We start from the raw sequence: 23,484 nt of genomic DNA on the forward strand, positions 1-23,484 counted from the left end.
CTAGTGTGCTTGTGAAATGATTTTAACAGCAGTTGGCACAATTTTACACCACCTGTTTATGGTTTCATTTCCTTTTCTTTTTTTTGTAACAAAACAAAACTAAACTTATTAAATATTTTCTCATGAAATGAAAGTGAAAGAATAAATGTTCAAAAGGTTTTTTGTATCTTGGGGGATTGGAGAGGCTGTGGCGAGAGACAGGAAAAGTATAGTTGGTTTCATGTTGAAAGGGTGTTTGTTGTTGTGTTGTTTATCTCACAGAATGCATTTTAAAATTAACATGACCACCTGTAGTGGGACATCTACTCACCTTCCGATAAAATTGATATATTTCACATATTTGCAATATTTGGAGGGGACTTACGTGTTTAAAAAGTTGTTGTTAAAGGGATAGTTCACCTAAAAATGAAAATTCTGTCAGTATTTACTCACCCTCATGTTGTTCCAACCCCGTAAGACCTTCGTTCATCTTCGGAACACAAATTGAGATATGTTTTATTAAATCTGAGAGCTGGATCACTCCTCCATAGGGTTCTAAGGGATTGAAACTTGCCGGCTCCGAAAAGTTTGACATCGTTAAAATAGTCCAAGTGACTACAGTAGCTCAATCCTAAGTTTAGCAAGCGACAAGAATACTTTTTGTGTGCAAAAAACAGCCAAAATAACTACTTTATTTCAACTATTAATTTCCTTCTCTCTTCACTGTTGAATACTCATCACTTTTTGAAATGATGACATTGTATCAAGGCTTTACAAACTCCTTAACCAACATTTATCATTAACTTGGTAAACAGTCAACTTACATTTGTTTATTGACGCACGCACAGACCCGCTTGCACCTTCGTTGAGTCACTCTCGATCGCATGCGCACGTGACTCAGCCTTCCAACAATACACAGATTTTTCAGACAATGTCTGTCAACACTTACTACGGCACAAGGATGTTTTTCCATCTGGGGCTTTGGGCCCCCCTCCAAATGGTCCCTAACACTTTAAAAACAAATATGATGTTTCTATGTACAATACATAATAAACAATACAAATTTGTTTTTGTTTAAAGCAGCAGTAGGGAGTTTTGAGAAAATGTTGACGTAGCCTGAAAATTTGAACAAGCACAACTTACAGGTCCAACCCCCTTGCTCTCTGCTGCACTACAGCTCCTCCCTCCACAGCTCCTCCCCCACAGCGGAGCCTGCCGTGAACGCGCAGGCTAGTAAGCAGGACCACCGATGACGGCGGATTATAAACAGTTATGGAACATTTCACTAATAGGGACGAAACATCAACAATATGCTTTACATTGACTATGGCCTGCCCATACTTTGACTACAAACTTGGTCCTCAAATCATTATGTATTTTGCAATATATGTAACTTTATAAGGTTGCACTCTTTCTATAAGTTATAGCTACTAAGATAACGTTAAAGGATTAGTTCACTTTTAAAAAAAACTTTTGCTGATAATTTACTCACCCCCATGTCATCCAAGATGTCCATGTCTTTCTTTCTTCAGTCGAAAAGAAATTAAGGTTTTTGATGAAAACATTCCAGGCTTTTTCTCCATATAATGGACTTCGATGAGACACAAACGTTTCAAGGACCAAATGACAGTTTCAGCGCAGCTTCAAAGGGATTTAAACGATACCAGATGATGAATAAGAGTCTTATCGAGCGAAACGATCGGTCATTTCAAAAATAAATAAAAAACTTTGTTTTATAAGCACAAATGCTCGCCTTGCTCTGTTCTGTGATGCACGTTCGTGATCCTGTTCGAACTCGTTCATCAAAATGAACAAATCTTTTTCCGTATCATTTCGTTCGTTGAATGAACGAAATGACTCGAAAAAAGATTCGTTCATTTGGATGAACGAGTTCGAACAGGAGAGTCACGAACGACTGTACGCACTCGCGCTGTGCAAGAGAGGGTCGATCATCGCCTACACGAGCGTGATTGACACTGCTAAGACATTCCTCCTGGCTCTGATTGGTTGTTTCTGACCGGGAGCGGTGTATTTCTGCAAATGGCAATAGGACCACAGGGAGGAGCCAGAGGAGCTTGATTTTTTCACAGATTATCTGTCTCATGTTCTACTATCAGGACATAATGACCGTTTTAACAAATATTTGTTTACAAAAGTTACCTACTGGAGCTTTAAGTGAGTGTACGAAATAATATTATGGTAGCATATTCAATTCGGTAGCATGGTAGCATATTCAACACGTTCGACAACGTGTTTTGGACAAAAACATTTATTTCAGAATGGGATTTTCTGTTCAGTCAGATAAGGCATGGTTGGCTAGATGGGCTGAGGTTGTGTCACCATGACACTTACATTTACTTTATAAAAATGAATTAAAGATTTCACAGAAAAAAAAAAACACCTTAGCAATAAATACATTTTCTGCTGTCTCTTTATGGTCTTTTCCTTTTCAGGGTCAAACATTGTCAATTGAGGCCAGTTTCTCTGTAAAACTCAGTGGCTAAAACATCACCGAAATTTCTAAATTGTGTTAGCAACACATAAAGGAACAAACACAAAATAATAATTATTTCCCCCTTATAAAGGAATAATCACCTATGGCATATATAATAGGTTGTTGCAAAAAGTTTCAGTTGCAGAAAGGAGGACAAATCAAGAAGGTACTTGAATAAACCTCTGCAAGATGGCAATGTTTGAACTATCAATATGTAACTATCAACATGTGTGAGGTGAAACATGCTGATATTTTTGTGGATGTGCCACTAGGCATTGTTTAGTGCTTGCTGCTCACAGCATTTTTTTCTTTTGTGTTTAGCACCAGTATATGTTGCATTGTTTATTTTTTGTTAGTTTTTATTTGGTTCCTTTTTTTTATGTGGACTGCACCTTGTGAAATGCAGCTTCTAAAATAAACCACAACTGGCATTTTGAAAACCACTCTATTGTACTGAGCCTTAATCTTCTTTCGCACCTGACTTACATTTACCTGGGGTGTCTCAAAGTACTGAAGGGGGTGGATTGGAATCCACTGCTGCTTCAATGTATATGTAATGATTGATTATAATTAAGGTATTAATCAATATTTTTCCTTCTAAATATCAAATGAGTTGAATGACTTCTCTGGAGATTTTACTTTATTTATATAAGTTACCAGTGTGATTACTGAAATGTTCTTTTCATGTATTCTTTAATGTCTGTATTTGATATCTGAATGCAGTGCTTGCTTATTTAACACAGCTTTCAGAAATGAAATAGGGACTTGTTTTGTGTTTGAGAAAGGTCTTCAATGTGTTAAAACATATAGGGGTCATTGAAGCCAATAGTTTAAGGGGCCATTTCTTTGTTAAAGCCTTTCTTTCCAGTTAGACTAAAGTTTAGCTATCCTTGAGAGAAAGAACGCATTATCTTGATGTTTTGAGAGGACTCTCCTGTTTATAGTGAGAGCCTGGCCAAATCCAACCTTGGAAAAGCTGTGTGTCGGTGTGTGTGTTAGTCTTCTTGGTTACAGGTTAAGGAACCACTGGCATTATTGGAGATTGACTGAGTTGTTGTTCTGGACATGCTGGCGCCCAGGAACCCAAATCTGCGACCTGGAAGGTCATGACGTGCCTAACTTCAGCTGCATAATCGATGGAGATATGCTTCCGTCTATCTGTATATGTGTGGAAAATTACTGTGTTTATCTATTTCATAGCCAATGAGAATCATTCATCCTGTAAGCAATGACGTAGACCTTGGAAATCGTATAACTGCTGTGATCTTGGTAACTGTAAACGGGGCGGCCTACGAACTCCTGTGCGAGTATTGAAGCTGACTTCTGCTGATGAAACTGCAAACTATCTTCGGTAAATATTTTCTTTAATTTTTTATAATTCTGACTCTGGGTCTTCATTCTTCATATCTGGTTCTGGGTCTTTAACTGTACATCCCTTACAGTTTGGTGGAGGATGCGGCGGGCAATCATTCCGTGGTGACATCTCTGGCAAATCAACACACAAGGTAGTAAGCTTTTATTAATTGTTAGGGCTGTCTGACTGGAAGAGATTTTGAAGGAGAGCGTTCACTCCGATGAGGCGAGTGAAGGAGTAAGTTGTACTGCTGAGAGGATAAGAAGTCGCTGAGAGCATCGTTAAGGGTAACGGCAGCAGACAGCGCAAGCGAAGCGTGCTCTGCACCACCCCAGCAGAGTACGTCCCTGGACGGGAGGTCCAGTGGCACCGTAAACCTGCTCAATCTCTTCCATCTCAGATAGGGGATCCCCGAATTTAGTGAATCAGGCAGTTAGGGATACTAACAAAAATAGGGTTGTTTGCCAGGGATGCATCAGGAACGATCCCGAGAGAAAAAAAAAAAAAAAAAAAAGTTGTGACCCAAATTTGCATGGACCAGTATATGTAACTGTGATTTTGGAGTATACTTTGCAGTTTCATCACGGAGAAGCCAAGCTGTGTTGTTCAAAGATCGCCGCCTCCATTTCTGCAATGACTTCAGGTGAGTTTGAACTCTTATTAAGATATGGCAGACAAACTGAGTAACTTGATCAGTAACCTGAACAGTCCTGAAACAAATAATGAGACAGAAAAGAGTGAACGCTGTAAGCAGCTGTGCTCTGAAGCCCTCACTTCAGAGATATTTGCAGAAATTAGTAAGTAGGCTAAATGGTAGTCTTGATAAGTTTTGATTCTGTTTGGAAAATTAAACAACAACTTGACTGGCTATAAACAAACAAAGAAACTGAAAAATTAAAATGTTTAGCCTTTTATTGCTTACGATGATTACAAAAAGCAAGTATATTAAATTATGTGTCGGAGATCATTTCCTTGGACAAGTGTGACTAAAGTTAAACAGAAACTTTGAAAAACCCCTTAGAGAATGTTGAGTGATTTTCAGTGCAGCTTATGAAAATTAATGTGCTGCCAATGATAATGATGAAGATTATGATTCGGCTATTGTGATTGAATCTGCCACTGCTAGACTGTAAAAGAATACAGAGAACTGCTTATCAGCTCTGTTTGAATTCCTGTTTGGGACACACTGCTTCAAGAGTGTGCAGTAAGTTGGAGCCGACAGAGAGTGTTTTAATTGTGGTCAGCAGGACCATCTAACATGTAACTTTAAATGCCCACTGAGAAGGTGTTTTAAAATGTGATAGTGGCACATTTCTGGTAATAATGTGGGTTTGAAAGTAGATCAGTGTTTATATAACGATATTAAAGTTTTCGTCTTGAGAAAGAGTAAGAGATAAAAACAAGGTCAAAAGATTGAAGTCTTCAAGTGAATCCTTTTGAAGAAAAGATCTATAATAGTAATTTTTTATAAGTGAACTGATGAATACAGGTTAATGTAAAATTACAGATAATGATTAAAAAAATGAGTTGTAAATTGTTAAAGTAACTAAAAGGATGATTTAAAATGATAACTGCAAAAGATGTATGTGTATCAAAATGTATCATAAGCAGAGCGTGATAGCCTCGTAAAAGTTATTGTGAATCCTAATTGGAGATTGATAAACTCCTAGAAAAAAAATAATTAAGTCAGTAACTAAGTCATAGTTTAATAATTAAGTATTAAACTATGATAATTGAGAAATTGACAACTAAAATTGAGTACAGTAGTACGGTTGCTAAAATGAAAAATGTGTAGAAAGGCATTTGATTGAACAAACAGCTTGAAAAGTGTTGACCAGGAAAGAACTAGAATCTGAAGTTTTACTTTCAAAAGATATGCTTGTGATTTGGCTGAAACAGTTCGCTTATCTGAATCTGGTGTGTGCTGTGGCTGAAAGTGCCAGTGCGACAGACTCAATCTGAGTGGAAATTTGTTACGTCTAAATTCCCTGATGTATGGGCAAAAGACAACTATAAAATTATGTTTATTTGAAAACGTATGTAATTTCTGGCAAAGAGGCCTTACGCTGGGCTAGAGTTAAAATATGGTAGATAAAGTTTGATGTTAGAAGTTTATGAGAGGGCAGTGTACCAGTCTTGGATGCCTCAGAGTCTCTCTCATTAAATGTCAGCTAAAAGCTGTTATCTGAGCCTGTGTCATAAGTGATAATAAGCTATTTATAGTAAAGCACAGTGTTTCAGTTGAAAACCATAGACACAGAGATGTTAAAAGAAATCATTACCATTCAGAGGGCAATTTGTATTTAAATGTTAAAAATGTTAAAAGTAAAGCTGAATGACTTTAAAGAAGTCTTCATAATAATACAGACCTTAAACGATAGAGGTGACATTTTGATTAGCGTATTTTAGGACCAGTAACAACTTTGTCTCATTTAGTCTCCACCATTCAGGACCGATGGCTCCGGCTACAGATGAAGTACACTGAATGTACGGTTGTGATCTAAATTCACTGAGTATAGTCTAAGTAGCTAAGTTGCTGCTTTTAAGATAGTTAATGGATTTAAGTGATTAAATACTGTAGTTATTAACCTGTCTCCCTGTGAACACTATTAGGCAATCGGAATGGCTCTGGTGACTCTTGAACGTGCCTTTCCTAAGCTCCAGAAAACAGTTGAGTTCTGTTGAAGAAAACTGATTGTATTGGGAAAGAGCGGTCACCAGTGTATAAGTGTGTACGAGTGGCTACTCAATGACGGGATGATCTTCCTGGCCAGTGGACAGCCCAACGCAGGGGGTCACGAACATTGGGCACCTCCGGATGGAGGTGTTATTTGTGAGAAAGGTATGAGAGTTGAGCGCTGATTACTGGAGGCCACCGGGGTCAGCAGAGCATTGAGAGGTGAGATGCGCTGTGAGGTTAAAATTAATGTTACGGCAGTCTGACCCAGAAATGTGAGTTCCTCTATACCACTCACCAGAAACCGCATTGATTGTATGGCTTGTTTTTCACTGTGACAAGTGTCTGCAACTATGCCAGGGGACGACACCCTGAAGAGAAGAAAATTAAAGATAAATAGCTAACGGGAGTGGGCTTTCAGGAGCCAGCTGATTCCATGAGGTGATTGCCATTATTTGCTGCGGAGACAGTAACAAAACTTAATTATATGAGGGACATGATGTTGGTTGCCAAATGGGCAAGAAAAATGTATAGAAGAGTTAATTTTGAGCTAATATGTCTATAACATAGTTTTAACTCGTGAAGGTTGTTGGACATGGTGGTGGCTAAAGATGAAGACAGCTTTGTAGATTTGAGAAAAGTCTGGATAATAAAGCTGAATGGTAAAAGGTTAATGTAATGACTTTAATATTACATTTTGTCTAAATTACAGTCTTAGGAGGCTGTTGAAAAGATTATTTGTTTATAGTGAGAGAGACTGCTTGAGTGGAGGAAGGGATGGTAACTGTGTCTGTCTTTTTGTTATCGGCCTGCTAAAGAACAAAATAGTGATAATGAACCAAAACAACCCAGCTGACTTTTCTAAGATGAAATGAGTAATGAACAATACATGCTTTGAAATGGTTAAAAGACTATGTAAAAGTAGGTAAAAAAAACTAGAGGAAAATGTGAAGTTTGAAATCTAATTTAAAACTTAAATATTTTTAAAGTAAAAAAACAAAACAACGAACATTGATAATGAGCAGTTACGTGTGTCTATTATGAGTGCGTGTGATGGTGACTGCACTTTATGTCTTGTACGTGTTAGTTTGGGGTACTAAAAAAACCGGCCGGTGGGCAAACAAAGGAGGAGTGAATATAACTTCTAAAGTTTTATTTCTCAATCCATTAAATGGATGTATGACATTAGATGTCTAAGAAAACTACAATTTAGTTAAATAAAGGTTAAAAGTGAAATCAGCTACAGTATATGGCTGTTTTAGGGGTTGAGATCTGAGTAACTTGATATTTTGGTTTCTGTAAAACTGTAAAGATAAGTGGGACTGAGACAATACTGATTATATTTTTTGGATCGTCAGACTAACCATTTGATAGAGCAATACTGTGAGAAGTAGTTAACGAGGGAACTTTAAGTGTCACTAGGCTGACAGTGGTGAGAGACTCAATGGGAGAGGGAAGTGAAAAACAAAAAGGTTGTTGTGTGAGAGATGTTTGTGTGGATTGTGAGCAAACAATCGTACTGGTTAGATGAGGCAAAGAAAAGAAAGGAAAGTGATGCAGAAGGAACTGGCATGTAGGGAAATATGGAAATAGGAGAAGAAATATAGTAGATAAATGTATGTTATGAAAATAAAATTTCTGATAGAATTTATGGAACTATTTATTAACACCTGTTAAGTCAAATCAAGTTGAAATGGTATGAAAAATGAGTTTCAGATAAAAAAATAAAATAATAATAAAGGCATTGAGTATGATTAACAGGGATTAACGTGATATAAAGATAAGGAATGAACAAAAGTTTTATTTAGCAGAATGGGGAACAATTATATATTTTAGGGGTAAAATAATGATTGAAATGATGATTTGAATTTGTTTTATTTTATTTCTATTTTTGAAAAGAGTAAAAAAAAAGTATAAGATGTTATATAATTAAGATGGTGACTGTAAACTGAAGAATGAATTTATGGAGAAACTTAAAGTGGATTATTATGGGTCTTAATTTTTTTTATGTTGTTTATTTTCAGTTTGACAAACTTTGTGTTTTCAACGAGTTTTTTGAACCTTTTGGGTCTATAAAGGGGAGTAGTGAAAAGAATGGATTAACTATTCTTCTTAGTTTATTATAAAATGAATTGGAAATTATAAAAACTAGTGCATATATCCTGGTATTTATGATTAAAAATGTACTTGTATTGTATCAGTTAATTTGCTGATGAAACCAAATTAGCCAAGATGAATAATAGCTGTGTAAGACATGTAAAGACAGCTATGTCCAAAGGTTCTGGAGATCAATATTGTAGTATGTGGGATATGTTGTTGATATTAAGGCATTGAAGGAAAAAGATATTGTTTATTTTATAAAAATTAACCTGACAGAGGAGCATGGGTCAGAAACCTAACATTTTGAAGCAGCCTCTTTATGGATAGACCTGATTTGGTGTTTAGGACTCCACATTGGTCTAAAACGGGGGACTGAAGGGGTGGATTGGAATCCACTGCTGCTTCAATGTATATGTAATGATTGATTATAATTAAGGTATTAATCAATATTTTTCCTTCTAAATATCAAATGAATTGAATGACTTCTCTGGAGATTTTACTTTATTTATATAAGTTACCAGTGTGATTATTGACATGTTCTTTTCATGTATTCTTATATGTCTGTATTTGATATCTGAATGCAGTGCTTGCTTATTTAACCCAGCTTCCAGAAATGAAATAGGGACTTGTTTTGTGTTTGAGAAAGGTCTTCAATGTGTTTAAACATATAGGGGTCATTGAAGCCAATAGTTTAAGGGGCCATTTCTTTGTTAAAGCCTTTCTTTCCAGTTAGACTAAAGTTTAGCTATCCTTGAGAGAAAGAACGCATTATCTTGATGTTTTGAGAGGACTCTCCTGTTTATAGTGAGAGCCTGGCCAAATCCAACCTTGGAAAAGCTGTGTGTCGGTGTGTGTGTTAGTCTTCTTGGTTACAGGTTAAGGAACCACTGGCATTATTGGAGATTGACTGAGTTGTTGTTCTGGACATGCTGGCGCCCAGCAACCCAAATCTGCGACCTGGAAGGTCATGACGTGCCTAACTTCAGCTGCATAATCGATGGAGATATGCTTCCGTCTATCTGTATATGTGTGGAAAATTACTGTGTTTATCTATTTCATAGCCAATGAGAATCATTCATCCTGTAAGCAATGACGTAGCTTAGACCTTGGAAATCGTATAACTTCTGTGATCTTGGTAACTGTAAGCGGGGCGGCCTACGAACTCCTGTGCGAGTATTGAAGCTGACTTCTGCTGATGAAACTGCAAACTATCTTCAGTAAATATTTTCTTTAATTTTTTATAATTCTGACTCTGGGTCTTCATTCTTCAAATCTGGTTCTGGGTCTTTAACTGTACACCCCTTACAGTACAAAACAAGATATGGTAACATCATGTCAAAGGCTGCCTGGGTGATTTCTGTCTAAATTTTTCTAGAAAAGTAACATCATCAGTGTAGTGCGTGATTTTCCATGTTTGGTGTCAATATCCACTCAAGTTAAAAAAAGTAAAAAATAAAAATAATCCAAATGGAGCATACTGTTCACGGCCAGATTTTTTTCTTTCAAAATATGAACATATTCAGTCATAAAAAATTATAATTAATCAAACAAGGATAAATAAAGAATTAAGATAAAATATATTTCAGTAAAAAAGCTAAATGTACAATATTTGATGGTACAATTGCAAAATCCTTTAAGAGCAAAGTAAATGTTTTGGCAATGGATAGATAACCATCGTCATTTTTTCTCACAGGACATCAAAAGCAGAAGAAGGTACTACATAAAACATTCTTATAAAAACACATTTCATGGATCGTGACTGATCTGCAACAGCCATCTGCATTCATGACACGTGCAATAAAAATATAGGTCATATTTTCACTTCAGATTTACAAGGAGGAGGGCTGCCATCTAGTGACTGATTAGTCCATTAAACCCTAACCCTGAAAACAAACTTAACTGATATTTTAAATAGGCTAAAGGTTTAAACCCATTGTTAATTAAAGACGTGTCATGAATTGAGAATGCATCATTCCATTTTCTTTACTTAACTTCTCAGTTCATTACTATCAAAACAAATTATAGTTTGTAGCTATGGGACTACTACAGATTAAAAGAATATGTTCTTGATTTAATAAATGCCTGTCAAGAAAGATTAAAAAACATATACACATCTTCATATTTCCAGATGAAACGGTAACATGTAAATGTAATTGTAAATATAAAATGTTATTGAACAAAGAATCTCTACTCTATGACTATATACAATTAAAGGCAAAGTTTATACAAAATTGAAAATTCTCCCATTTCATCAGTTACTCATCTTTGAGTCATTCCAAAGCTGACTTTCTTCTGTGGAAGACAAAAGAAGAAGGTTTGTAGAATTGCAAATATATCTTTTTTTCACATTCAATTATTATTTCTAAGCATCCTAGACATAAAAGATAAACAACAGCAGAACGCATTAGTGTTTAAATGTCCTGACTTACTTTAGGAAAGACAATGCAAAAGAAAACAGGTTTTGGTAACACTTTACAATAAGGATTTATTTGTTAACATTTTTAACTACATGACATTAACTAACAGAAAACAATCTTCTAAATGAATCTTAGTAAATGTAAATTTGAACAATTACCAATACATTATTAAGATCAAAAGTTGTCTGTTAACCCTTAAACGCATACCTCGGCTCTTTAACGACGTCATGCACTACCCTCCCCCTCATTCATTTTTAAAAGTTAGACATTAACCTTCTTTGTGTGGTAGTGTGATGATGAACCAGGTCATTGACATCATCACTAGAGTGCCAGATTGCAGTAATAGTTTATTATGTATTGTATTTTGACAATGTATATGTGGATGGACAATACCAACATCAAGTGTTCAATGTGTTAATGTTGTGACTGATAATAGAGAGTCATTGTTTGTTTTAAATTATGTCTTTATTGGGTGCGTTTGCATGTTATAGCACATGTTAGATCTTACCTGTCTGAGCCAGTGTTTTGGAAGGGGGGTTCTGGTATGAGGTGTTAAATGTTTGAATTTGTGGTTGTATGTTATGCATGTTTGTATTATGATTATTGCATGTCAGAAATTAGTTCTTAAACATTAGTTATATTATTTAAGTGCCAATGTTGTGTTGTAGAAATTCAGTGATGATTGTTACGGGGAAAGGTTCCACCCCTTGACAATGGCCAATTAATGTTTGGCGGCAAACTTATATATTTAAACCATTGTCGATAACTGCCTTTGAGTCGGACAACATCTCGTCCCATAACACTATGGTGTGTCTAGTAAGTGTCTAGTAAGCTTCATTAACTAACTTGCTGCACTGCAATAACCAGACAGACTTCAGCAAATGCCCTTTAAATGCTTTAATTACGGTCGGGAGAGTTCTCGAACATTTATCAGAGAAGCTCTCTCAGAAAGAAGACTACATCAGGTTTTTATAGGATAGAGACATATACAACAGTAAGATTAATGTGACTTATTACTCATGGTCACCTTCTTTCAATATGATTGGGTTAATCTTTGCAAAACAAGCTCCCACTTCCCACTCTGTAACTGGCAGAGCAAATTTAGATCTAGAGATTTAGAGGTTAGAAGATCATTTGATTACTCAATATGTCATGAGACTATTATATTTTTAAGATATTGTCTACCAAGCATCTCAAAATTTCCACTGGTTTCGACACACCAACAAACTTCAGAGTACATTTTGAGTACAAGTGTTAAAATGTTAGGCCTGTAGGAGAAGTAAGGGTAGATGTTAGAATTATGATTAGTTTAAAATACAGTTTACTACTTTATTTATTAAAAAAATAATTCACATTTGTATTCCTCAATCAATTCATTATTAACAACATAACCAAAAAATAATATATATATATATATATATATATATATATATATATATATATATATATATATATATATATATATATATATATTTATAAAAGAAAGTATTTTCCCATTCATTTTTTGTAAAAATTGTATAGGGTCGCTAACGACACGAGGTGTGTAACAGTTGTAAGTACAGTATACTGCACAACAACAATACAACAATAATTGAATCATTGATGACTGAATCAGTGCAGTTCCTTATCAGTCGGTCACTCTGATGAATAGGAATCTCGCTAGAGTGGCCCATCTACTTCGAGTGAAACTAAACGAGCCAATGCACATTGGCGTGCAATCATTTGCATCAGTTGTTCAGCCACGCAGCGTGGGTATATAATGAGCAGCAGGTGCGATTGCACTTCAGCTTTTTGCTTCGGAGCCGAGCACTTCGATGCTGTGTTCTCTACAAACAGAGTGTTACAAGACGAGCAAGTTACAAGGGGGTTTGCATCTACGCCACAATCTAACCCTCCTTCGAGGTTTACTTCAGCCAGTAGTGCAGGTGACCTGAGGATCAAGGTGAGCGCGCTTCCTTCGGGCAACCAACCCCCTAGGAACCCTCATCCCGCACCCAGTAGAGCCGCCAACAGAATGTGCTGGACCATCCACGAGGTGTGTACCAGTCACTTCCTTCGGCGCTCCCAATGATGAACAGATGTCGATCACTGCATAGGAGGGTGGTTCAGACTTCTCTGCAGATGACGATTCGGAGCCGCTGCTCCCTCCGGGTGTGATTGCGGTGCCCGAATCAGTCCTGGAGATGATGGCCATGCTTTACCGGGCCGCCAACAAGATCGGGCTCGTGTGGAGCCCTCCCGGGCCTGTAAGTACTAGTCGGCAAGGCTTACAAGGCCAGTGGGGAAGCCGCACTGCCATACACGCAATGGCGTTGTTGCAGGTCCATCAGGCCAAGGCACTGAAGGACTGGCACGAGGGTGGGCATGATCCCCAAGATCTCCAAGAACTTTCGTGACGCGACGGACCTAGCACTTTGTGCGACAAAGGTTACAGCCTGGTCGGTGGGCCGTGCGATGTCCACTATGGTGGTCCAGGAATGGCATCTCTGGCTGTGTCTGGCTGACATGAGGGAGACCGACAAAGTCAGGTTCCTTAACTCCCCTGTGTCCCAGTACGGCTTCTTCGGCGACACGGTCGAGAACTTCGCCTAGCAGTTCAAAAAGCAGAAGCATACAAAAGCAGACTGAGGTGATTAGACACTCAACTGCAGCCTCCATCTAAGCGGCGCCGAGGAGCCAGTCAAAGCCAGGGGTAAGCTGCCCTAGGACAGGTGACCCTGAGATGGATGGGACTGCTCTCCAGGAGAGGGTGACCGCACATCTCCCTCAACCCAGAAGAGGGCCGGGTGGAAAATATTTTGTTTCCTTTTATTTGTGTTCTGCCGATGGCCTTAACACCAGCGGTACCCACATTCTTAATAAAAGAGCAGTTTCTTCTATCTCTGGGTCCGAAAAGGGCCCGGAGAGCAGTGGAAGGAGAGAATCCTCACCACTCTCATCCGCCTCTTCGATCACCAGCGGGCAGCAGCGTGCAGTTCGAGAACTCATCCAAGCCGCTCCTACGCCTCCTGCCCCGTGGAACCTGGTAAGTGTTCCACAGCAGACTCAGACACCGCTACGGGCCGCCTCACAGAGAGAGCCTCCCGAGCCGCATCCCTGCATTCCACCACGCTGCCCCACTGTGGGTACGCCTACGGTCCCTTTCATCCCGCTTGTACGCTCCCTGTGAGCCTGGTTAGTACTCCCCAGTTCGTCTCACTGGCTCATTCGGACCATCAGGCTCGGCTATGCGATCCAGTTCGCCCGGCGTACCCCAGGTTTCGGGCCATCCACTCCACTACAGTGAGAACAGCCGATGCCTATGTGTTGCGGGTGGAGATCGCAGTCATAAGAGATAGAGCCGGTCCCTCCAGCCGATATGAGGTCAGAGTACTACAGTCACATCAACTGCCTCAAGTTGCTAGCAGTACGTCTCTTTCTGAGCCGCTTAAAAAAGGCTGCTACAGGGCTGGGACGTGATGGTCCGTAGGACAACACTGCGACCGTTGCATACATCAACCGACAAGGTGGTCTACGCTCCCGTTGCATGTCGCAACTCGTCCGCCACAGGAGTCAGAAGCATCTGAGGTCGCTTTGTATGTCCCCGGTGCGCTCAACCGTGTGGCCGACGAGCTGTCACGAGCTGTGCTCCCGGGAGAATGGCGACTTCACCCCCAGGCGGTTCAGCTTATCTGGAGAGAGTTCGGGGAGGCTCAGGTAGACCTTTTTGCCACCTCAGAGACCTCCCACTACCAGCTGTTTTACTCCCTGACAGAGGAAACACTCAGCACGGACACATTGGCACACAGCTGGCCCTGGTCCCTATGCAAATATGCGTTTCCCCCGGTGAGCCTACTTGCAAAGACCCTGTGTAAAGTCAGGGAGGATGAGGAGCAGGTCCTTCTGGTGGCTCCCTATTGGCCCACTCGAGCCCGGATCCCAGAACTCATGCTCCTCGTTACAGTCATTCCTCTGAGGAAGGACCTTCTGAGTCAGAGACAGGGCACCCTATGGCACCCGCGTCCGGATTTCTGTAAACTCCATGTGTGGTCCCTGAATGGAACGCTGAGGTGACTTACACCCAGAGGTACTTCTGCCGGGCAGAAGGTCAACACCACCAGGTCAACACCATCACTTCTGCCAGGCACCGTCTACGAGACGTGCGCACGCCTTGAAGTGGAACCTGTCGAGTGGTGTTCTTTTCGCTGAGAGGACCCCCGAAGATGTTAATAGGATCCGTGCTTTCATTCTTGCAGCAACGGTTGGAGCGAAGGCTGTCTCCCTGCACCCTCAAAGTACATGCTGCCGCTATTTCAGCATATCACAACCCGATAGATGGCAAAACAGTAGGAAAGCACGACCTGGTCGTCAGGTTCCTTAGGGGATTGAGACGGTTAAACTCTCCTCGACCCCCCTCCATACCCTCTTGGGACCTTTCCCTGGTGCTCCGATTACTGATCCCTTTGAGCCTTTGCAGTCAGCAGACTTAAAGCTTCTCTCCAAGAAGACTTTGCTGCTGGTTGCATTGGCCTCTATCAAGAGGGTAGGGGACCTGCAGGCATTTTCGGTCGACGAATCGGGCTTAGAGTTTAGGCACGGTGACAACCATGTTGTACTGAGACCCCGGCCTGGCTATGTGCCCAAGGTTCCTATCACTCCCTTCAGGGACCAGGTGGTGAACCTGCAAGCGCTGCCCCTGGAGGAGGCAGATCCAGCCCTGGCTTTGCTCCGTCCCGTTCGCGCTCTGCGTCTCCAAGTGGACAGCACTTAAAGTCTCAGGACCTCAGACCAACTCTTTTTCTGTTACGGAGGCCAGCAGAAGGGAAAGGCTGTCTCCAAGCAGAGGATGGCTCACTGGGTAGTGGATGCCATAGCCTTGGCTTTCAAAGCACAAGGCATGCCCTTCTCAGGTTGCATGCTCACTCCACGAGAAGTGTTGCATCCTCCTGGGCCCTGACACGTGGCTCCTTGCTAAGAGATATCTGAAGAGCTGCGGGCTGGGCGACACATAACATGTTCGCTAGATATTATAGCCTACGTGTAGAGCCGGTCTCCTCCCGTGTTCTCACCCTAAATAGGTAGAAGCACTGAGAGGCCCGGCTCTGTTGGCTTGCTGCACCCTACTGTACACCCTTATTGCTCCAGAGTGAAAAATCTGTTGAGTCCTCCAACACCCACAGCCCAGACGTGGTGGAGCGTCCGGCGCCAGGCCTTCATTCATTGAATCCTTGAGAACCGGGTCTAGGCTAGGTCCCATATGTGTGACCCTGCGGTGATGGCAAGGCGCTGGATGGGGTCAGCAGTTGTGGCGCTTTGGTAGGGATTCCGATGGTAACCCTCGTTCCCTGAAGGAGGGAACGGAGACATACGTCCCTTCGCCACATCTGCTGCAACCCGCCGGGGCAGCTAGGTCATCGGCTCGACTCCTCAGCAAAAACCTGAAGTGCAATCGCACCTGTTGCTCATTATATACCCACGCTGTGTGGCTGAACAGATGATGCAAAAGTCAATATGCACGTCAATGTGCATTGGCTCGTTTAGTTTCACTTGAAGTAGATTGGCCTCTCTAGTGAGATTCCTATTTGTCGGTCACGACGTACGCCTCCTTTCCCTCCTTGAGGGAACGAGGGTTACTATACATAACTGAGACGTTCACCTTTATTATATGTATGATACACAATGATGAAGTAATGTTTCACTCATAGTTACCGCAGACAGAAAACAAAAGAATAGGAAGTATCATCAGCAAAACTTGAAATGGCTCAGTGATTTACTGCAGAGCAAGTTCTGAACGCAATCAATATTAGAGTCACTGTCGCTTGATGATGAATCTGGTGAAGAAGCTGTCATTGATCCAAATATTGATTTTGAAGATGTTAAAAATTATAGTTTTGATAATGTTTTAGATCGTAAATATGAGCCAGATGCTGAATGTTCTGGGAAATGAGCTCTGATGAGGACAGTGCTGATGGTATAAAAAAACATCTGCTCAAACTGAACCCTTCCAAACTCCAAAAGGTAACAAAATAATATGCTATATTTTATTCTTCTGTAATTGTTACTCTAATATAAGGAGGGTTTTATAATATCATGACAGGTAGAGATCCATCCGTGTTAGATATAGATACGGGTCGCTAAAGACCCAAACATGTAATAATGATTAGCGAAACATTCATACATATAAGGGTTAACATTAATGCACTGTGGACTAACATGAATATGATCATTTTTATTAAGATAAACAAAGTGTAGGAAATGCTGTAAGAATGTATTGTTCGTATTAGTCATTGCATTAAATAACTTTAACAATTAAGACCTTATTGTAAAGTATTACCCAGGTTTTCATAGCACTTCTTGTGAATAATGTGACCTGTGCATCCAGTTTAGCTGTAGTCTGAATGTTTCATGTGGGACAGGCATGTCATTGTCACATCAAAGATTTCCTGTTAGCACCTAACAGCCCTCTGTGTAGAAAAACAAAGTAAGACCCCAATGTTTTATTATATTTGAAAGCATAAACATGCAAACACCCTAACCCTTTTTCAAAACATTGCTTTGGCCAAAACACAAACTTTGCATGAAAAGTAATGGATAACTGTTGTAAACTAATTCAAGTCTTTAACTTGTTAGTTAACCTTCATCCTTCCTGAATAAATATAAGGCACAGGAAGTGAGACCGTAACAGATGCGTGAAAGCCCCCCTCACTGACTGACATGCGAATAGATTCTGGTTATGATGGTAACAACAATATTGTAGGAAGCCACTGATTTGTGAGAAGCTCAGAGGTAAGTCAGACAGCATCGATTGAAACAATTCAGCATTTATTTCAAATGTTATTAGACACTGTACCCCCAAAATGACAAGACAGGATTAGCACTTTCATGTTTTGCATCATATGTTTTCATGTTTCAATATTTAAGGATTTCGTAAATGTGCTTCGGAAACGTTCACATTAAATGATGTTTAACTACGTGTAGCCTACTTAATGTAAAGTTAAAAGCCATCAATAAGAAGAGACCAGAGCAGACGTTCTTTCTAAAAGTTCTAAATAAGTCATACTGTATCTAATAAGCAACAGAAAATGTTTCCATGTTTCAATATTTCAGGATTTCGTAAATGTGCTTTGAAAGCGTTCTTTACATTAAATGATGTGTTTTACTACGTGTAGCCTACTTAATGTAAAGTTAAAAGCTATCAATAAGAAGAGACGAGAGCCAACGTTCTTTCTGAAAGGTCTAAATAAGTCATGTTGTATCTAATAAGCAACAGAAAATGGCATTGAATCTGTTATAAGATCATTGTTTTTCAAATTTACAGACAGAGATATGTTATTCCATGAGGTTGTTTTTGCCGCTGTCTTCTTTGCTTTATATCCCTCAGGTAACACACTTACTCTTATTTTCTTTTAGTCTTTGTATTTCTATTGTATTTACAACTAAGGCTTTAAACTTAAAATATATTCATGGGTCAAAATGCATCCTATTATTTCAAAATAGTATTTTATTATGTTATCTGATTGCCTGATTGCTATTTTTTAACATATTATAAACATATTTTATGTTTATGTTCTATTTATATTTATGTTTAAAACCCTAGCTTAATTATGGGCCGACATTGTTGTTCTGTTAATGTCAACTATATGTTATGTTAAATCATGTTCATATTTAGACCACATTTTCGCTGAAATTGTTTGAATTTTTAATGAAAAAAAATTCAATAAGAAAAACGTCTCGGTTACTGATGTAACCCTCGTTCCCTGAAGGAACGGGGGAAGTAACGTCAACGTAATTGGGATCGCCTTGAGAGACCAATCTACTTCGAGAGTATTAAAACGAGCCAATGCACATTGGCATGTGATAATTGCATCAGCTGCTCTGCTTGCAGCGCGAGCATATAACGAGTAGCAGGTGCATCACATTTTGTTTTAAACTGAGGAGCCGAGACGTGTTCGGCCGTACAGCGATGGTCAGCAACCGTGGCGATGGGACGTTACGTCTCCCTTTCCCTCCTTCAGGGAACGAGGGTTACATTAGTAACCGAGATGTTCCCTTTCAGTTGCTTACGTTCGACGTAACGTCGACGTGGCGACGTAATAGGGATCCCATGGAAAACGCCAATGGTTGCTGCCACATCCAGCGCCCTATGCAAGACTCTCAGATCCCCAACTGGCTGGGGCGGAAGGCCTGCGTTGAGGGAGTTCAAACTGCTGATCCGTTATACCCCACACAGTGGAACTCTTTGGATAACACTGGGAAAGTGTGCCTTTCCAAGGGAGAGGAATGCTGCGGAAGCCACATCCTGCCCGAAGGGAGGTAACAGGTGGAGAATACACATATGTACTAGCCGGAGGGGCAGTGCAACATATGGAATGTCACTGGGGCGGCTCCAGCCTGAGAAGGGGGAGGCTACACCAGACAGTGACGGCAGAGCGGACTCTGCCAAGGGAAAGACATGGGCTCACCGCAGGGAGCTGATCATGGAAGAATATGCATATGGGTTCGCCGCAGGGAACACCACATATGGAACCCAGCCTAGCACAAGTTACACAAGCATACGAGCACTAGGCCTGGCGCCGGACGCTCCGCAACGTCCGACTGCCGGAGGGGTGCGGAGGCACTCTACAGGGTTCGCCTGAGTGTGGAACTCGACTGGAGAAAAGAAACGCATGTATCTGCTCCATGTGGAGGGGAGTGGCGCAGCAAGCCAACACTAGAGCGGGAACTTCGGTGTTACCGGCTGGTTGAAGCGAGCACACAGGAAGAAACCGGCTCAACACGTAGGCTATAAAACCTAGCGAACGTGTTAGGTGTCGCCCAGCCCACAGCTCTACAGATATCTGTCAGCGAGGCGCCGTGTACCAGGGGGGCTTTCAACCCAGGGGGGGGAGGGGGGGGGGGGGGGGGGGGTTGGGGCAGGGCACGTAAGCCAAGGAGATGGCATCCACTGTGCAGTCGGCCATCCTCTGCTTGGAGGCAGCCTTTCTGCTGGCCTCCGTAACAGATGATGAGCTGATCTGAGGTCTTGAGGCTTTGCGTTCTGTCCACGTACAGTCGCAGAGCGCGGACGGGACAGAGAAAAGCCAGGGCTGGGTCTGTCTCCTCCGAAGGCAGCGCTGGCAGGTTCACCACCTGGTCCCGGAAGGGAGTGATTGCACCACCCATTCTAAACAGCACAGGCTCTCAATTTCGGTCGGCATCTGTTCGCAACAGTCACACTTGCACCACCAATTGCTGTTTGCCCGTGGTCTTTCGCCAGCTCCGGTCTGTTCTGGATCATATCTTTCTTGCCTCTCACGGTCCATAAGAGCTAATTCCTCCTCCGTGTACTCGGGTTCAAACAGATATGGCTCTGGGTCTTCTACAAAGAAGTCATAATCATCTACAAAGTCCGCCATTGCAAATGATCTGCTGTTTGCTAATAGCACAGGTAGTAAAAGTCACGTTGGTTGTATTGACGGAAATGTCAGAGGGAGAGGAAGCGGGAGCCGGTAAGAGGACTTTTCACGAGTGAAGATATTATTGCGCCAAGTCGAAGTGCTCAAAAGCACTTGTTATGGTATTCCGCCATACAATATAGTCATCAATTTTAAACGCTTAGAAAAGCGCAACGGTTTATTTTGTGTCACCAGCCCAGGTCAAGTTACACTACTCGAGTAACTGTGTTTACATAGGGAAAACGTGGAACTGTTTGGTCGCTTCTCTGCTTGGCCCATATTTAATGCATGGGCTAAGCTAAGTGCTAACATAGTTTTGCGGCAATACAGAGCGATATAGTGCACGCACTGAGACGAGAGAGGTATCAACTCGTCTTAGTTAAGGGAATAACATAGTTTAATAAGAAAAACTGGTGGAGTATCCCTTTAAAAGGAAAGGCAAGACGAACAATGTGCCGACGTGGTCATGCTCTCAGAGAGAACATAAACCACCCACGAGCACAGTTTCAGCACACTTAAGCCCAGGCATGTGAAACAGTGATCGTGGCTGTCAGATGAGGATAGGAAACGACCGAATCCAGAAACACACGGTTTGAATGAAGTCTTGAAAAAGACGCAGTGTCAAACCGTGTATGCTCTTTCAGGAAAAACTGCTCTCTCTGGTGCTGAAGCACCCAGGGATGAGCGCGGCTACACAACAGGACGATAGTGCAAGCCTGATGTGAGCACTCACATTTTAATTGAAGGCGCAACATTCTGAGCTGTAAAAACAGCTGTTTTGCCGGCTCTCTGTGAGATCGCGGCCAGCGCTGTCTGCGCTGTAACACCAACACCAACATTTAAGAGGCGTTCTCCTGAAGAGCAGACTCGTTTTCTTCTTTTGAAGTTTACCACTGTCAGAAGATTGTAGAGCAGGTACAGTAAAACCGCTCCGCTCCGAAGCGAAAGACAATATGCGATGCACCTGCTGCTCGTTATATGCTCGCGCTGCAAGCAGATCAGCTGATGCAATTATCGCATGCCAATGTGCATTGGCTAGTTTTAATACTCAAGTAGATTGGTCTCTCAAGGTGATCCCAATTACGTCAGCACGTCGACCTTACGTCGAACGTGAGCGACTGAAAGGGAACAAGCATTTTCACTGGGTTCTATCATTAAAATGTATTCTCATTGACAAGATTATAAACAATACAGAGAAACAAGAATTGGAATTTTGCTTAAAGTGATTGACTATTAAACATCAGAGGGTATGATTTAATTAGCCTAAATGTGAGCGCTGCACGTGGCATAAAATGTAATATAATATAATATAATATAATAAGAAGCCGTGGTTTACAGTGAATTTAGAACAGCACAAAGTGGAGCGGAGTATTAATATGATATATTAATATTAATATGTTTCATAAGCGCCACCTAATGATGCGAAGATCGACCCATTGGCCTATATTTTTACACAGTTTATACACAAAGTGTTATAAATAGTAGCTGGTGAATCGACAAGAAGCTAATGTGCATTCAAAAAATCTTAACAATTACGATATAATAAGGTACTGTATATATTTATATACAGAGCTGGGTAGTAACTGAATATATGTAATCTGGATTACATAATCAGATTCCTACAATTAAATACTTGTAATTAGATCATATTACACTTTAAAATATATAATATAATATAATATAATATAATATAAAAACAGACAACAGTTATTTTTTTATTGATTGCTAAATATTAAGAATTTTTTTTTTCTTTTGTGGAATTACACACATAAGAACAACCATAGGCAGCTATTACTTGTAAATGGAAAATTGAGAGGCCCCACAGCATAAACAAGCACATATTTTGTTTTAGTAAGTGCAGACAGATTTGTGTGATATGTTTTATTTTGATTGTTTTTATTTTTAAATATTAAATTTTTATTCAAAAATGATTTTGATTTTATAGCTTTTCATAAATTTTACCCCCTGAAGTGCCCACACAAACTCCAATTTGAAAAAGCCAGACATGTTTAATGCACTTCATGTTGTTGATAACAGCGAGTGGAATAAATTGTCTTCCTCCTTGCAGTTTTATATCAGTAGGCCAAAACTAAAAGATTATTCTATTGAAATCAATGTAATAAATGAGTTGGGTCGAAAGTAATAAAAAATGTATCTAATATTATATTATAATATATATTATATTACCTAAAATGTGTGCTGTAATCTATATAGAACCCCAATGAGCTGAAGAACCAATGAAGAGTGAGGCATCAAGATTAAACGTCTTAAATATATTGTGGCTGTTTCTCCATTCTGGTTCTTTTTCACAGGAAAGGCACACACACAAAACAATGTGAAGCAGTGGCCAGGTGAGGTGTACAGCACACCTGGAGGAAACATCACCATACACTGTCACACTCATGGAGACATTCAGGAAGCCATCTGTTTAGTAAACTGGTACTATAAAAGAGATGGGAAACATGAGCACATCGACAAGTTTGCTCAGTTTAGTGGGAGACATTCTGAAGAAGCAAACCACTCACACTCAAGCTTTACCCTGACCTCACTAGAGCTCAACGACACCGGCATGTTCCACTGTAATTATATCTGCAAAATCTATGGCACATATGAGCAGTATTATGGGACTGGGACTCGACTTTTTGTAAATTTTAGGACTGAAAATGTGACTCAGGGAAGCCCACTTTGTACCTCCAATATTACAGGTAAGAAAGAGGATAATTTTCTCTTTGTAAAATAGCTATGGAACTTTTATGTTTTGTTACAATTTCTAATTATCACTCTCTTGTTCTCTGACCAGATGGAGGGGAGGATGAATCCAGAGTTGACCTAATTTTCCCATTTCTTGTTTTAATTGTTTTATTATTTAAACTTGTGGTATTTATATTTATGAGTTCCATTGCACTTTTTTCTCCATATTAAATCCAATCCTCAAGTTTTCTCGATGCAAGGCATGCTTATTTATATGGCATATTTTATATACAATGATAGCTGAAAGTGCTTTAACTGGGAGTTTAATTTAAGGGGACAAAAACAAATGAAAATATAAA

At 40.3% G+C, this 23,484-nt stretch overlaps 1 long non-coding RNA gene across 2 annotated transcripts; it reads left to right on the plus strand.

Annotated features, from left to right (window-relative positions):
• Nucleotides 1-16,566: 16,566 nt before the first annotated feature.
• LOC143715589 (uncharacterized) lies at nt 16,567-23,380 on the plus strand. 2 transcript variants are annotated; one of them, XR_013195827.1, is made up of 4 exons: nt 16,567-16,784; nt 16,921-18,381; nt 22,747-23,139; nt 23,235-23,380. It is a non-coding gene; the product is annotated as an uncharacterized LOC143715589 (long non-coding RNA). The 2 variants fall into 2 exon arrangements; XR_013195828.1 differs by lacking the exon at nt 16,567-16,784 and having other exon boundaries at nt 17,256-17,786; nt 18,319-18,381.
• The last annotated feature ends 104 nt before the right edge of the window (nt 23,381-23,484 follow it).

This window comes from Siphateles boraxobius, unplaced genomic scaffold (genome assembly GCF_051911475.1).
Source record: "Siphateles boraxobius isolate OS27281-9 unplaced genomic scaffold, OSU_SipBor_1 6, whole genome shotgun sequence".
Lineage (NCBI taxonomy): Eukaryota > Metazoa > Chordata > Actinopteri > Cypriniformes > Leuciscidae > Siphateles > Siphateles boraxobius.